Source organism: Amblyraja radiata, chromosome 27 (genome assembly GCF_010909765.2).
Source record: "Amblyraja radiata isolate CabotCenter1 chromosome 27, sAmbRad1.1.pri, whole genome shotgun sequence".
In the NCBI taxonomy this organism is placed as follows: domain Eukaryota; kingdom Metazoa; phylum Chordata; class Chondrichthyes; order Rajiformes; family Rajidae; genus Amblyraja; species Amblyraja radiata.
This window is the reverse complement of record NC_045982.1, coordinates 29,354,272-29,369,795: the sequence shown is the minus strand read 5'-3', so window position 1 is coordinate 29,369,795 and position 15,524 is coordinate 29,354,272. Positions and strand designations below refer to the sequence as shown.

General features: G+C 46.2%; 1 protein-coding gene across 1 annotated transcript in view; it reads right to left on the bottom strand.

Moving 5' to 3' along the window:
- epha10 (EPH receptor A10) overlaps positions 1-15,524 on the bottom strand; it is a 497,371-nt gene that overhangs the window by 192,186 nt on the left and 289,661 nt on the right. The gene's annotated exons all lie outside the window — the stretch shown is intronic.

Below are 15,524 nucleotides of genomic sequence, written 5' to 3'. Positions count from 1 at the left end.
TCACTAAAAGTTAGTATGCAGGTGCAGCAAGCAATCAGGAAGGCCAATGGAGTTTTGGCCTTTATTGCTAGGGGGATTGAGTATAAAAACACGGAGGTCTTGCTGCAGCTGTTCACAGTATTAGTGAGACCACATTTGGAATACTGTGTACAGTTCTGGGGTCCATACTTAAGAAAGGATGTACTAGCCCTGGAGGCAGTGCAGCGAAGGTTTACAAGATTAATTCCTGCAATGAGGGGATTGACATATGAGGAAAGGTTAAGTAGGCTGGAACTCTACTCTTTGGAGTTTAGAAGAATGAGAGGCGATCTCATTGAAACATATAAGATCGTGAGGGGCCTTGATCGGGTGGATGCACCGAGGATGTTCCCAATGATCGGGGAAACTAGAACTAGGGGACATAGTTGCAGAATAAGGGGGGGCTCTTTTAAAACTGAGATGAGGAAGAACTTCTTCACCCAGAGGGTGGTTAATTTATGGAATTCACTGCCCCAGGGAGCAGTGGAAGCAGAAACTTTAAATATATTTAAGACTAAAATAGATGTTTTTTTAGCTGCCAAGGGGATAAGGGGCTACGGGGAGAGGGCAGGGATATGGACCTAGGTATGGTTAGTATAGTAAGACCTGAGTGATCTCCTGGACAAGTGTCGATCGCCTGGATTGGGGTCGGAGAGGAATTTCCCGGATTTTTTTCCCGAATTGGACCTGGGTTTTTATCCGGTTTTTTGCCTCCCCCAGGAGATCACGAGGTTCTTGGGGTGGAGAGGGGTGATAGCGGTATAAAGGGGAGGGTAGTGTCTTGTGTTCTGTGTCTTGTGTCTACTGTTTGTGGGTAAGTGTGTCTGTTTAGTGTTCAGCCATGAGCGAATGGCGGTGCGGGCTCGACGGACCTGGTGGTCTACTCTCGCACCTACTTTCTATGTTTCTATGTTTATCTCAACTGCTGCTACCCGACCTAATGAGTGTTTCTGGCATTTTAGAGTTTGGAGATAGAGCACGGAAACGGGTCCTTCATCCGACCTAGTCCACGCCGACCATCGATCACCCGTTCACAGTAGTTGTATCGTACACACTAGGGGCGATTTACAGATAAAAATTAACCTGCACGTCTTTGGGATGTGGGAGGGAAGCAAAGCACCCAAAAGAAACCCGCACGGTCACAGGGAGAACATGCAAACTCCACACAGAGGGCACCTGAGGTTAGGATGGAACCCAGGTCTCAGGTGCTGTGAGGAAGCAGCTCTACCAGCTGTACCACGGTGCCATGTGATATGGAGGAATGTGTGGAAAAGCATCATTGTGACATAAAAGAGGGAGACAGAAACTCGATACAGTCGGCCCCGAGGTCAGGATCGAACCCGGGTCTCTGGGCAGCAGGGTGGCACGGTGGTAGAGTTGCTGCCTTACAGCGATTACAGCGCCAGAGACCCGGGTTTGATCCTGGCTACAGGTGTGTGTCTGTACAGAGTTTGTACGTTCTCCCCGTGCCCTGCGTGGGTTTTCTCCGAGAACTTTGATTTCCCCCCACACTCCAAAGACGTACAGGTTTGCAGGGTAAGTGGCTTGGTATAAATGTATACATTGTCCCTCGTGTAGGATATTGTGTTAGTGTGCAGGGATCGCTGGTCGGTGCGGACTCGGTGGGCCGACGAGCCTGTTTCTGCTCTGTATCTCTAAACTAAACTAATCTGGCGCTGTAGCGCTGTGGCACCGTGCTGCCCCGCGTTTTCTGCTTTCAATTCGGGTTGGGAGCGTTTGTAGTTCTCCTTTGATTTTCTGCAGAGGGAATGGTACTCTGGGAATGTTCCCAGCTGGTTCCCTGCTCTTTCCCCTGTTCTGCAAAACATTTCAAAAATGTTTCTCTTCCAGTGTACATCTTTTGAAGTTGCTGTTGAATCTCGAACCATCGCACTTTCAGGCAGCACACTCCAGGTCTGAAGACAGGTCTCGACCCGAAACGTCACCCATTCCTTCTTTCCAGTGATGCTGCCTGTCCCGCTGAGTTACTGCAGCTTTTTGTGTCTATCTTCGATTTAACCCGGCATCTGCAGTTCTTTCCAGGGGTGAGAGATTGCAACCTTCACGTGGTCCACCCTGTCTCAACTAATGCAATCAACCCAAAGTGCACAACAAGTTCAAATAGAACAAGTTGTCCGACAACTTTAGGGTGTGCAAGGCAAGAAGAAGAAGACGTTCTTTCCTACAGAGTCCAGGCATGATACATTCTGTAAAAGAAGTCTCCACTCCTTTTAACCACTTCATTATTCTTCTCCTGCTGATTCCTCCCATTTACACGCATTTCAATTTTTAAAAATTAAATCTCTGCTCAAAAGAGAACAATAACAGCTGCACTGCATATAATGATGTCCCTCGTGCATGCACGGTATTTTAGTAACTCTCCCGTCCACCCTCTCAGGATGGCCCACTTCCTATACAAAGAGGTGATTACCTTGAACGGGCTTTAAGCTGCTGCGGAAACACGAGAGGCAGAGCGGGCTGGGCCAAGGGGGAAGTCATTAAGAAAATTGCGGGAAGCCCATTTTCATAAGAAATACCAATAGGAAATCCATTCTCCTTTTAATTAAACAGGGTTTTAAATTCCTTTCATAAATTGTGTGGAAATCATTTATCTCTATTAACCTTGGATATAAAATAGATTGCTACACAAATTAATAAATGGAATTGCTCAGGGAGAGATAAGGGCAGATTGTGCACGTTCAACACATTTCATTTAGAGCGGTGTGAATTGACAACACTTTGTCCTGATCATTTGGTTTTGTTTTAGGGATACAGCATGGACACAGGCCCTTCGGCCCACTGAGTCCACGCTGACCATCAATCATGTGTTCACGCTCGTTCTATGTTATCCCATTTTCTCATCCACTCCCTACACAGTTGGGGGGCGATTAATAGAAGCCAAGTCTTGTGTAGAAAGGAACTGCAGATGTTGGTTTACACTGAAGATAGACACGAATTGCTGGGGGTCAGGAGGTCAGGCAACATCTCTGGAGAAAAAGGACGGGTGATGTTTCGGGCCGGGACCTTTTTTTCCGTCTGAAGAAAGGTCCCGACCCAAAACCCTCACCCATCCTTTTCCTCCAGAGATGCTGCCTGACCCGCTGAGTTACTCCATCACTATGTGTCTATCTTCAATCTACAAACCTTCTCGTCTTTGGGATGTGGGAGGAAATAGGACCACCCGGAGGAAACCCAAGCGGTCGCGGGGAGAAGGTGCGAAGTACACACAGACGGCAACTGAGGTTAGGATCAAACCTGGGTCCCTGGCGCTGTGAGGCAGCAGCTCCACCAGCTGCACCACAATGCCACCCTAAACTGACACAACTAAAAGTATCACTAAAAATAGTCACGTATATATATAATATATATATAATATGTATAATATATAATATATATATATATCAGTGACTTTAGACTTTAGAGATAGAGCGGGTAAACAGGGTCTTCTGCCCACCGAGTCTGCACCGACCAGCGATCACCCCATACACTAGTTCTATTCCACACATTAGGGACAATTTACAATTTTACCGAAAACCTGCACGTCTTTGGAATGTGGGAGGAAACCGGAGCACCCGGAGAAAACGCACGCGGTCACGGGGAGAACGTACAAACTGCGTACAGAGAGCACTCGTAGTCAGGATCGTGCCTGGGTCTCTAGCGCTGTAAAGCAGCAACTCTACCGCTGCCCCAAGAGAGGGGCCCTGATTGCCACCCTGAGAGCACACCATGGCCCTCTCTTGAACTATGAAACCTTCCAGTGCTGAGCAAGAAAATATTGCTGAGTGTCGCAGAGAAAGGGCGGTGATACAATGCCTGAAATTAATTAGCCAGAGAGGTTGCAACAATGTCCATTAAATGGCAAGGTAATTAAAGTTGATAATGTAGGAAAGTTATTAATAACAGATGGATGGAATGGCATATAAATCAAAATAATTTAAAATCATAGTAAAGTGGGCGTAGTGTTCTGTCTCAGCAGGCACCTTCTGAAGATACTAATTTATAGTCTCCAAACACCAAGGGTATAATTTCGCATCTTTGCATGGCCACACAGAGGTGTTGAAAACCTAAATGAACGGGAAGAAAATTCAGTCTAAAGGGGAAAATAAATTTTTGAATGGTATCTGCAGAAAAAAAAATAATGCTTTAATTTATTTTATTTTAAATTAAATTTTCAGGCTATAATCTTGTCACATTATCGCACTTGTATGGGAGTCTGCTAAATACTCAATAGGTTGCTCGCTAATAGAAAGTCTTGCAAATATCATTATCTGCAAGCTATATCATTTTAAATGGCACAATGACCTTAGGGCCACATTTTCAGTTTTGCATTGATTCATCAGCAATGCAATACTTTTTTCCCGTCATCTCCGTCTAACTTCTGCACAAAACATTACACAGGCTCAAGACAGTAATTGTGACATATGTTCCTTGGATTAAAATTGCAGATGAGCCCATCACAAGTTAGATGATAACATCTAATGATCCATTCTCTGCAATATTTGTCTGATGATTGCATATATGTATAGTCCATCTGTCAGTGTCAGCATGCCAGATCTTAAAGCTGACACCATTACACCGCGCTAACACGTAGATACAATTTGGAAGAGGTCAAACTAGACACCAGGCACAATCTACAAAGTGTGGCTATTTTTTGAAAACTATTCGAGAATTTGCAGCATTTAGATGGTCAGCTTTAGGATGAATTAATCCACTTTGATGTCAGAGGGCAGCACGGTGGCGTAGCGGTAGAGTTACTGCTTAACATCGCCAGAGACCCAGGTTCGATCCTGACCACGGGTGCTTGGCTGTACGGAGTTTGTACATTCTCCCCGTGACTGGCGTGGGTTTTCTCCAAGATCTTCGGTTTTCTCCCGCTCTCCAAAGACGTACAGGTGTGTAGGTTAATTGGTTTGGTATAAATGTGAAATTGTCCCTAGTGTGTGTATGATAGTAGTAATGTACAGGGATCGTTGGTCAGTGGGCCAATGGGCCTGTTTCCGCGCTGTATCTCTATAAAACTAAAAATAAACTAAAGGTGTTGATGGTAACCAGAATAACCTTAACCCATTGAGGACAACAAAGATTGCTCAGACACTTTCAGGTGAATTACGGTGGAATTATTGTCAAGGGCAATTTGAATCAATGAGGATATAGATGGAGGCAACTTGGAATTAAATAGTGGGGACGTTGGTTCATAGATGAGAGGGAGAAAATCAAAACCAAACTGCAGATGCTGAGATAAAAACAGAGATAAAAACTGACCATCAGCACTCAACAGGTCAGGCCTTATTTGTGGAACGGGAAATTAATTGAATGCTTCAAGCTGCACTCTGTCAGCACTGAGGAACAGAGAAAGGTTAGTGAAATGAGGGGAAATTTAAGGCCGAGAACAGTACAGTACAGACATGGGCCCTTCGGCCCACAATGTTTGTGCTGAGCATGATGCCAAGTTAAACTGGTCTCATCTGCCTGTACACGATCTATATCCCTCTATTCCCTGCACTTCCGTGTGTCTTTCTAAAAGACTCTTAAACGCTACTATCATATCTGCCTGCACTACCACCCCTGGCAGCGCATTCCTGGCTCCTAACCACTATCTGTATCAAAAATGTGTCCCGCTCATCTTCATTACACTTTGCTCCTCACAATTTATAGCTATGCCTTCTAGTATTAGACATTTCGTCCTGGGTAAAAGGTTCTGACTATCTACCCTATCTATACACTTCTATCAAGTCTCCCCTCAACCTCTGACATTCCAAAGAAAACAATCTAAGTCTATCCAACCTCTCGCTGTAGATTAAACCCTCTAATCCCGGCAGCGTTCTGGTAAACCTCCTCTGCACCTTCTCTAGAGCCTCCACAGCAATGCGGCGACCAGAACATTTGAGGCTGAATCAAATCCTATAGATATATATGCATCTTGACTTCCTGAGTCATAGATATAATGCTCCTAGCAATGAAGGCAAGTACATCATATGCCGCCTAAACCACCTTACCTGCTTGTGCTGCCACCTACGGTGAGCTATGAACTTGGACTCCAAGATCCCTCTGCACATCAATGCTGTTAGAGGTGTTGTCATTAACTGTATACTCTCTCTTTACATTTAACCTCATAAAGTGCAACACCTCACATTTAATCTCCATCTGCCATTTCTCTGCCCATTTCTCCATCTGATCTATAGCCCGGTGTATCTTCTGACCACATCCCCACTGTCGTCAATTAACTTACTCACCAACCCATCTACTCTTTCCGCAGAGACCGCTCCCTGCGTAACTCTCTGGTCAATTCGTCTCTTCCCACCCAAACCACCCCCACTCCTGGCACTTTCCCTTGCAACCGCAGGAAATGCTACACTTGTCGCTTTACGCCCCCCCCCCCCCCCCTGACTCTATTCAAGGACCCAAGCAGTCTTTCCAGGTGAGGCAGAGGTTCACCTGCACCTCATCCAACCTCATCTATTGCATCCACTGCTCTAGATGTCAGCAGTTCTACATCGTTGAGACCAAGCGCAGGCTTGGCGATCGCTTCACCCAACACCTCCGCTCGGTTCGTATTAACCCAACCTCATCACTTCAACTCCCCCTTCCATTCCAAATCCGATCTTTCTGTCCTCGGCCTCCTCCATGGCCAGAGTGAGGACCACCGTAAATTGGAGGAGCAGCACCACATTTTTCGTTTGGGCAATTTACACCCCAGTGGTATGAGCATTTACTTCTCCAATTTCAGGTAGTCCCTGCTTTCTCCTCCCCCATCCCAGCTCTCCCTCCGCCCACTCTCTCTGCCTCTTCCTTTCTTCTTCCCGCGCCCCCCACCCCCACATCAGTCTGAAGAAGGGTTTTGACCCGAAACGTTGCCTATTTCCTTCGTTGCATAGATGCTGCCTCACCCGCTGAGTTTCTCCAGCGTTTTTGTCTACCTTTGATTTTCCTATTCCTATCCATTTGCCTGTCCAAATGTTTCTTAAATGTATTATGATAGTACCTGCCTCAACTACCTCCTCTGGCAGCTCGTTCCATACACCCACCACCCTTTGTGTAAATAAGTCACCCCTATTAAATCCCTCCCCCCCTTCACCTTAACCCTATGTCCTCTTGTTCTTGATTCCCCTACTCTGGACAAAAGACTCTGTGCTTTTCTCCTAGCTATTCCTCTCACAAGGAGATCTGCAGATTTAAAATAAATAGAAAATAAAAATATAAATACTGAGGAATTGGAGGTGACCTGGGATTTGAAGCGCGTGACATCTCATTTAATTGATTACAAGTTGCCCCTCTCCAGATCCCTGACACAGCCATGAGGCCGATGTAGAAGCTGCCTGCACCAACATCCATCACCAGTCCTAATGCTTCCAGCCAGCGCTCGCCTTCCACCGCTTGCCTTTTGTTCTCACTCTGTCTTCACGACGCCTTGCTCCACTCTCATTCATCATCGCTGCCCTCCCCTGTTGCAGCTGCTCCCCTTCCTCCTCTGGAAAGTGTTGATCAGCAGAGATATCCACGCCCTTCCCCGTCTCCCCACCCCAGCGCCGCTCACACAGGCACCGCTTGCAACAGCAACACCCTGAATATTAGCTGTAGTCAACTATTCATGAAGTGTATAATTTATGAGCTAATAATAATTAACTTTGCCTGGAGGCTTCATACTGTTCCGTTGCGACAAGATCACAAGAACGCTGAACTACATTCAGAAGGAATTTCAGAAGAGAAGGGGGGACTGGGATAATAGACAAAATGGATGCTCATTGAGATGGGGCACAGAGGAGAAAGGGGGGAATGTAAAAGCAGCAGAGGAGGTTGTTGATTAGTTATTTAATGTTGGACAATTCAATGTTCATACCTGTTAAGTTGCTAAGCTAACCAAGTGGAACGTTGAGCGGAACGAAATATCATTTATTTCTTCCCAATCACCAGCTTGAGCTTCTCGATTCAGATGAATATGGATCCTGATTCTGTGTCAGATCCAACTGGTGCAGGGGTAGATGGGGAGGTCCCAGCGAGACAAGGGCCCAGCATTGGCCTCAACCTGCATCCAGCAGCAGACTGGGGTAACAGAAGTATGTCCTGGCCTCGTGGATGGAATACGCTGCCAGAGGAGGTAGTTGAGGCAGAGACTATCCCAACTTTTAAGAAACAGTTAAGACAGGTACATAGATAGGACAGGTTTGGAAGGATATGGCCCAAATGCTGGCAGATGGGATTAGTGTAGCTGGGACAGGTTGGCCGGGTTGGACAAGTTGGGTCGAAGTGTTTGTTTCCACACTGTATCACTCTATGACTCTTGCAGCAGGTCCACATGTCTGGAGCTGATCTACTGGGAGCACCGCGATGCCACAGCTGCTGTGAACAGAGTCATGATTGTTTCATGTTCTGGATGTAATTCAGCAAAGATATTGTGTAGGATAGACACAAAATGCTGCAGTAACTCAGCGGGTCAGGCAGCATCTCTGGAGAAATTCTCTCGAGCATCCTTACTCAGACTGGAAAAGAGTCTTGACAGAGATGCTGCCTGACCCGCTAAATTGCTCCAGCATTTTGTGTCTATCTTTGGTATGAACCAGCATCTGCAGTTCATCTTTATTCCAAATATATAGTATACATATTTTAGACAAAAAGCACATGGCCTACCAGGGCACTCGGAGAAAACTCATATGGTCATTGGAAAAACGTGCAACCTTCACACAGACTGCACCTGAGATCAGGATCCAAGCCGGGCTACTGGTGCTGTGAGGCAGCAGCTCCACCTGCTGCTTCACGATACCGCCACCATGTTGATGCTCTGAAATTCCTGGACGACTTTGCACTCAAATCACTCAAAGTTACAGCCAGCAATTAGGAAAAAGGATTATATGTTGACATTCATTACAAGAGGACATAAAGTACTGGAGTAACTCAGTGGGTCGGACAGCATCTCTGGAGAACATGGACAGGTGATGTTTCGGGTTGGGATCCTTCTTGAGGCCATCTGCCTGAAGAAGAGTCCCGACCTAAAACATCACCTATCCATGTTCTCCAGAAATGCGGTCTGACCTGCTGAGTTACTCCAGTACTTTGTGTCCTTTTGTGTAAGCCCGCATCTGCAGTTCCTTGTTTCCCACATTCTTTCTTTGTTATACCAGTATTTAGTTTAGTTTAGAGATACATAGAAACATAGAAATTAGGTGCAGGAGTGGGCCATTCGGCCCTTCGAGCCTGCACCGCCATTCAATATGATCATGGCTGATCATCCAACTCAGTATCCCGTACCTGCCTTCTCTCCATACCCTTTGATCCCCTTAGCCACAAGGGCCACATCTAACTCCCTCTTAAATATAGCCAATGAACTGGCCTCGACTACCCTCTGTGGCAGAGAGTTCCAGAGATTCACCACTCTCTGTGTGAAAAAAGTTGTTCTCATCTCGGTCCTAAAGGATTTCCCCCTTATCCTTAAGCTGTGACCCCTTGTCCTGGACTTCCCCAACATCAGGAACAATCTTCCTGCATCTAGCCTGTCCAACCCCTTAAGAATTTTGTAAGTTTCTATAAGATCCCCTCTCAATCTCCTAAATTCTAGAGAGTTTAAACCAAGTCTATCCAGTCTTTCTTCATAAGACAGTCCTGACATCCCAGGAATTAGTCTGGTGAACCTTCTCTGCACTCCCTCTATGGCAATAATGTCCTTCCTCAGATTTGGAGACCAAAACTGTACGCAATACTCCAGGTGTGGTCTCAGCACAGAAACAGGCTCTTCGGCCCACCGGGTCCGCGCCGACCAGCGATCCCCGCACATTAACACTATCATACACCCACTAGGGGCAATCTTTACATTTACCAAGCCAATTTACCTACAAACCTGTACGTCTTTGGAGTGTAGGAGGAAACCTAAGATCTCGAAGAAAACCCACGCAGGTCACGGGGAGAACGTACAAACTCCGTACAGACAGCACTCATAGTCGGGATCGAACCCGGGTCTCCGGCGCTGCATTCGCTTTAAGGCAGCAACTCTACCGCTGCGCAACTGTGACTGGTTACAAGACTGATGCTGTCTTGGTCCAGTTATATAGATCAGAGTGAGTTTGTACCTGGAATATTGTCTCCAAGTCTGGTAACCCACACCTAAGGAAGGATATACATGATTGAGGAAGTGCAGTTAACACTCTGGTGGGAGTTCACCAGATTCATTCCAGGGAGGTGAATTTTTCATAAAAGAAAAAATTAAGAAGACTGCAGACTAAATGGAAAAATTAGATATATTTCAAGGTTTGCCAAGGTAGAGGTTTCCGATGACTGCTGTGTCTGGAAATAGTTTAAAATCTCAAAGTAAGTGTGTGCTATTCAGAATGATCGATTAATTAATTGAAAGATATAGCATAGAAATATGCTCTTCAGCTCACAGAAAGGAGACACAAGAAGCTGGAGTAACTCAGCGGGTCAGGCGGCATCTCTGGAGAGAAGGAATATGCGACGTTTCGGGTCGAGACCCTTCTTCAGACTGAAGAAGGGACTCGACTAGAAACATCACCCATTCCTTCGCTCCAGTGATGCTGCCTGTCCTGCTGAGTTACTCCAGCTTCTTGTGTCTACTTTCGATTTAAAACAGCATCTGCAGTTCTTTCCTCCACTCTTCGGCTCACTGACTCCACACTGACCATTGATCACCCGTTCACACTAGTTCACTTTACAGAGGTCAATTAACCTACAAACCCAAAAGTCTTTGGGATGCGGGAGGAAACTAGAGCACTCAAAGGGAACCCTCGGCACTCTCTGGAAGTGGGCATTCATTTGTAATCTTCAAAAGAGAACTAGCTGAAAAGGGAATATATTTTGGGCCAGAATTCATTGGGAAGAAATGACACAGTGTTGGAGTCACGCAGCAGGTCAGGCAGCATCTCTGGACAACATGGATAGATGACGTCTTGGGTTGAGACCGTTCATCAGATCCATTGCGTGACTCCAGCACTTTGTGCCTTTTTTGTAAACCAGCATCTGCAGTTCCTTGTGCCTACGCCTGAGACTCATTGAATTGCTCGTTCAAGCAATTGAAGCAAGCACAAATGTTCCTTGTTCCTCCTTTTCTCACTAATTTGTGATTCTATAACACTACACCCGCCGCAAGGGGGGGAGGGGAAGAACAATGGAGGACCCGGCGTGAGGGAACCATTGTGGGGGAAACTGTTGGGGAGGGGGAGACAAAAGTAGGAGCCGGCGTGCTTTGTAACTTTGTCCGAGCCCTAGGTGGCCACAATTTGTATACCTTGTGTATGCAAGCAAAGAATCTAACTGTGCCTAGTCACATGTGACAATAAAGTATTCCTATTCCTCATAGACTTAAAGGGCCGAATGGCCTATTTCTGCACCTATCACTTATGAAAATAAACTTATGAACCTTTAACCTTGGAGATAGGTCGTGAGCAAACCAACAAGATAAACTAGATTGTTCTGCAAAATGACGTACTTGGTATTTTCAGGGAGCAGGTCATTTATACTGAAGATAGACGCAAAAGCTGGAGTAACTCAGTGGGACAGGCAGCATCTCTGGAGAGAAGAAACGGGTGACGTTTCGGGTCGAGACCCTTCTCGATTTGAAACGTCATCCATTCCTTCTCTCCAGAGATGCTGCCTGTCCCGCTGACTTACACCAGCTTTTATGTGTCTTTCAGTTTAAACCAGCATCTGCAGTTCCTACCTACACAAGTCTTTTATGCTAACTAGTTATAAACCACTGGGTGGGTGGATGTCTGCTGGAGAACTGTATTGTGTTACAGACAGTCACAGTAAAAAGGATGTCATGGTCTTCATAAAATGTACTGGAGATTCATCAGAGTAACATCTGGGATGAGATACTCTTATTTACTGTGAAACACTTCATAATTAACGAGGAGCTGTATCAAAAAAAAGAACATCACGGCAAAGATGTAAGATAATTTGCAAAAGAACCAGAGGCATAAGATCAATTTACTTAATGAAGAGAGCTCTGAACTTGAATTTACTGTCCAAAGAAGTGATAGAAACACATTCAGTAGAAAATATGCTCCATCCTGCTTTCTTCAAATGTGGAAATATGTTTTACCTAATCCAATTCTAACTCAAGACTTAAGCTGGCAAGAGTGCAAAAGAGATAGCACCAGGATTCAAGGTCGTAGAACCATGAATGATTGAGTGATGCAGCATGGAAACAGGCCATTCACCCCATCTAGCCCATCTAGCCCATCTAGCCCAGGCAGACCATCTATTACCAGTTCACATTAGTTCTATGTTATCCCACTTTTGCAGCCTCTCACTACACAATCTACAGAGGCCAATTAACCTACAAACCCACACAGTTTTGGGATGTGGCAGGTAACCGGAGCGCCCAGAGGAGACCTATGCGGTCACAGGGAGGACGTGCAAACTCCACGTAGACAGTTCCGGAGGTCGGGATCGAACCCGGGTCTCTGACGTGTGAGACAGCAGCTCTACCAGCTGCACCAAGATGCTCGAAGAAGGGTCTCTACCCAAAACATCACCGGTTCCTTTTTCTCCAGAAACGCTGCCAGACTGCTGAATTACTCCAGCACTTTGAATAAATGAATGAATGAAGGAACAAATACTTTGTTACAGTGAAATTCTTTGCTTGCCAACCGAAGGTATGCAATTAGTCACCCATAAAGGGGCACTTACAAAGTTACAAAGTATCCCCATTCCAGGTCCCCCCCCCCCCCATAGTTCTCCCTCCCCCCGCCCCTCCCCATCCTCACGGTGGTCCCCCCATGGCAGGTCCCCCCCCCCATAGTTCTCCACCCCCTCGCCCCTCCCCATCCTCACGGTGGTCCCCCCATGGCAGGTCCCCCCACACTAGGTCCTCCTTTGTTCCTTCCCCCGGCAGCAGCTTCCTCATTTCCTCATGGTCCGCCCTCGTCCGTCAGTCGGAGCCCTCGTCAACCGCCGCCCGACCTCTCCACTATCGCCGCCGGCTCCTCTCCAGATGCCTCCATTTTGTTTCCCTCTTCTTGCTTGAATTGACAGCAAGTTGGAACGTTCTACGCCGGATACGTAGACCAATCCAAGGGACCAATATAAGTGATGGACTAATAAACGACATTGGCTTGGATCAAATGAGAACATTTTAAAGGATAGAACTTAAAGAAGTGTACAATGACACAAATGACACAGTGGGAACACAGAACGTTAAATATGCAGGAGCTGCTGAAGGCCAGCAGATCGCTGAGGAGCCAAGATTGAGCAATAAACCAGCATATTGAACTTAGTTTAAATGAACCATTTGTGTGCATAGTACAGTTAGTGAGATTTTTCTCTAAAATGAAAGAATAGGGCTATTACACCTGTCACCAAAGTCAATACGATGCTGAATAGCAGCAATATAACAAATGGAATACAGCGAGCGCTATAAAACTTTAATGTATAAATCAAAGAGGAAGAGAAAATCTGCTCTATTACACATTCAGTTCAACAAAATTGCTTCCTCGGTGGTACGCCAGTATTAGTAAAACATTAGAATATAATGGAAGCAGGTATCACTGAAGGTGTGTTAGGAATACAAAACATAGAACAGTACAGCACAGGTACAAGAACTGTAAATTGTCCCTAGTGTATAGGATAGTGATAGTGTATGGGGTCGCTGGTTGGCGCAGACTTGTTGAGTTGAAGAGCCTGTTTCCAGGCTGTATCTCTAAACAAAACTAAATTTGCAGTTCCTTGTGCCTGCACATGGTATATATTCCTCCATTCCTTGCCTTTTCATGTGACTGTCTACATGTCTTAATCCTCTTGTGTCTGCTTCCACCGCTTGCCTCTCAATGTGTTCCCTGCAGCCCACAGTGAATAAGGACCATGATGTCAACTTGAACCGCACATGATCTAGAACACTAAGTGCTGGGGTAACTCAAAAGATCAGGCAGAATCTCTGGGGGACATGAATTGTGATGATTCGGGTCGGGTCCCTTCTTCAGATGGAAGAAGGAACTCTGAAGAAGGATCCTGACCCAAAACATCGCCTATCCATGTCCTCCAGAGATGCTGCCTGACCCTCTGCTTTACTCTCACACTTTGTGTGCTGCGTAAGATTCAAGCATCTGGGCGGCACGGTGGCACAGTGGTAGCTTTGCTGCTGTACAGCGCCAGAGACTCGGGTTCAATCCTGACTACGGGTGCTGTCTGTACGGTGTTTGTACATTCTTCTCGTGACCACGTGGGTTTTCTCCAGGTGCTCCGGTTTCCTCCTACACTCCAAAGACCTGCAGGTTTGTAGGTTAATTGGCTTTGGTAATAATTGTAAATCAAGGGTTCCCAACCTGGGGTAAATTTACCTCTAGTGGGTAAATTTCGCCTACATAGGGGGTAAATTTGTTGATTCTGGATTTGTACATATTTTATCTCATTGACTGACTGTGTTTGGTTCTGATATACCGGTATCTGTTCATCATTAGTTGTTCATAAATAAGTGAAATAACATTGTTAAGGGCCTGTCCTACTTGCATGCGATTGCATGTGTTTGGCTCGACCAACCGGAAGCGGAGGTCGCGCTAAGTTCGCGCGTGACGTCATTTACGTCATGCTTACAAATCAGCTGGGCAGGAGGCGGGCCGACTGAATTTGGCCGTCGCATGGCGTCGGCGTCATCATGCAACGCCACACGCTAGGCGTACGCCGTCAAGACGCTGCGTACAACGTCAAGACGCTGCATACGACCGCAATGTGCCTGCGTGCTTACGCGGGTCGACAGGCCGTTGGCGCACAAAGATTTTGGTCACTGCAAGAATTTCGGAGCCCTGCGTGATGAACTCCATACCCATCCGCGCTTCTAAGTGGGACCGGCCCCACGCGGCCATACTGTGCCCGTACGCCTCAAGCGTAATTTGCGAGCTAAGGTCGTGTAAGTGGGACAGGCCCTTTATGTGCTATTAAAGATGCCAGGGGTAAACGGGATGAAAAAGGTTGGGAACCCCTGCTGTACATTGTCCCTGGTGTATAGGATAGTGATCGTGTATGGGGTCGCTGGTTGGCACAGACTCGTTGAGCTGAAGGGCCTGCTGCTTCCACACTGTACCTCTAAAATAAAAAGACACCAAGTGCTGGAGTAACTCAGCAGGTCAGGCAGCATGTCTGTAGGTGCTGCCTGGCCCGCTCGTGTTACTTCACCACTTGTATTTTTTGTTCCTGATTTTTACTACTGCTCTGTAAATATAATTTTTTTCTGTTCCTTCAAATACCCTTCATGCCTCGAAAAATCTCAAAGCATTTTGCAACCCGAGGTAGTAAAGTTAAAGGATGATCACAGAAAACATAGCTGACTATTCCAGGATCTGGGCAGTTAATGCAATGTCTTGAATGCTGAACACTGATTTAATGTGCGTGGGTCATCAGGTGATATTTGCTGGTCAGGCCAGTGCAAGGCTGGAGATACATAAACCTCAGTGAATGGCAAAAGTGCTGAATCAGTGGCAACACAATGGTACAGAGATTGCACTTCACATTAGCCGAACGCACAAACTATTTTTCAGACCATCAGCCACGGGTTTATAATTGCCTCC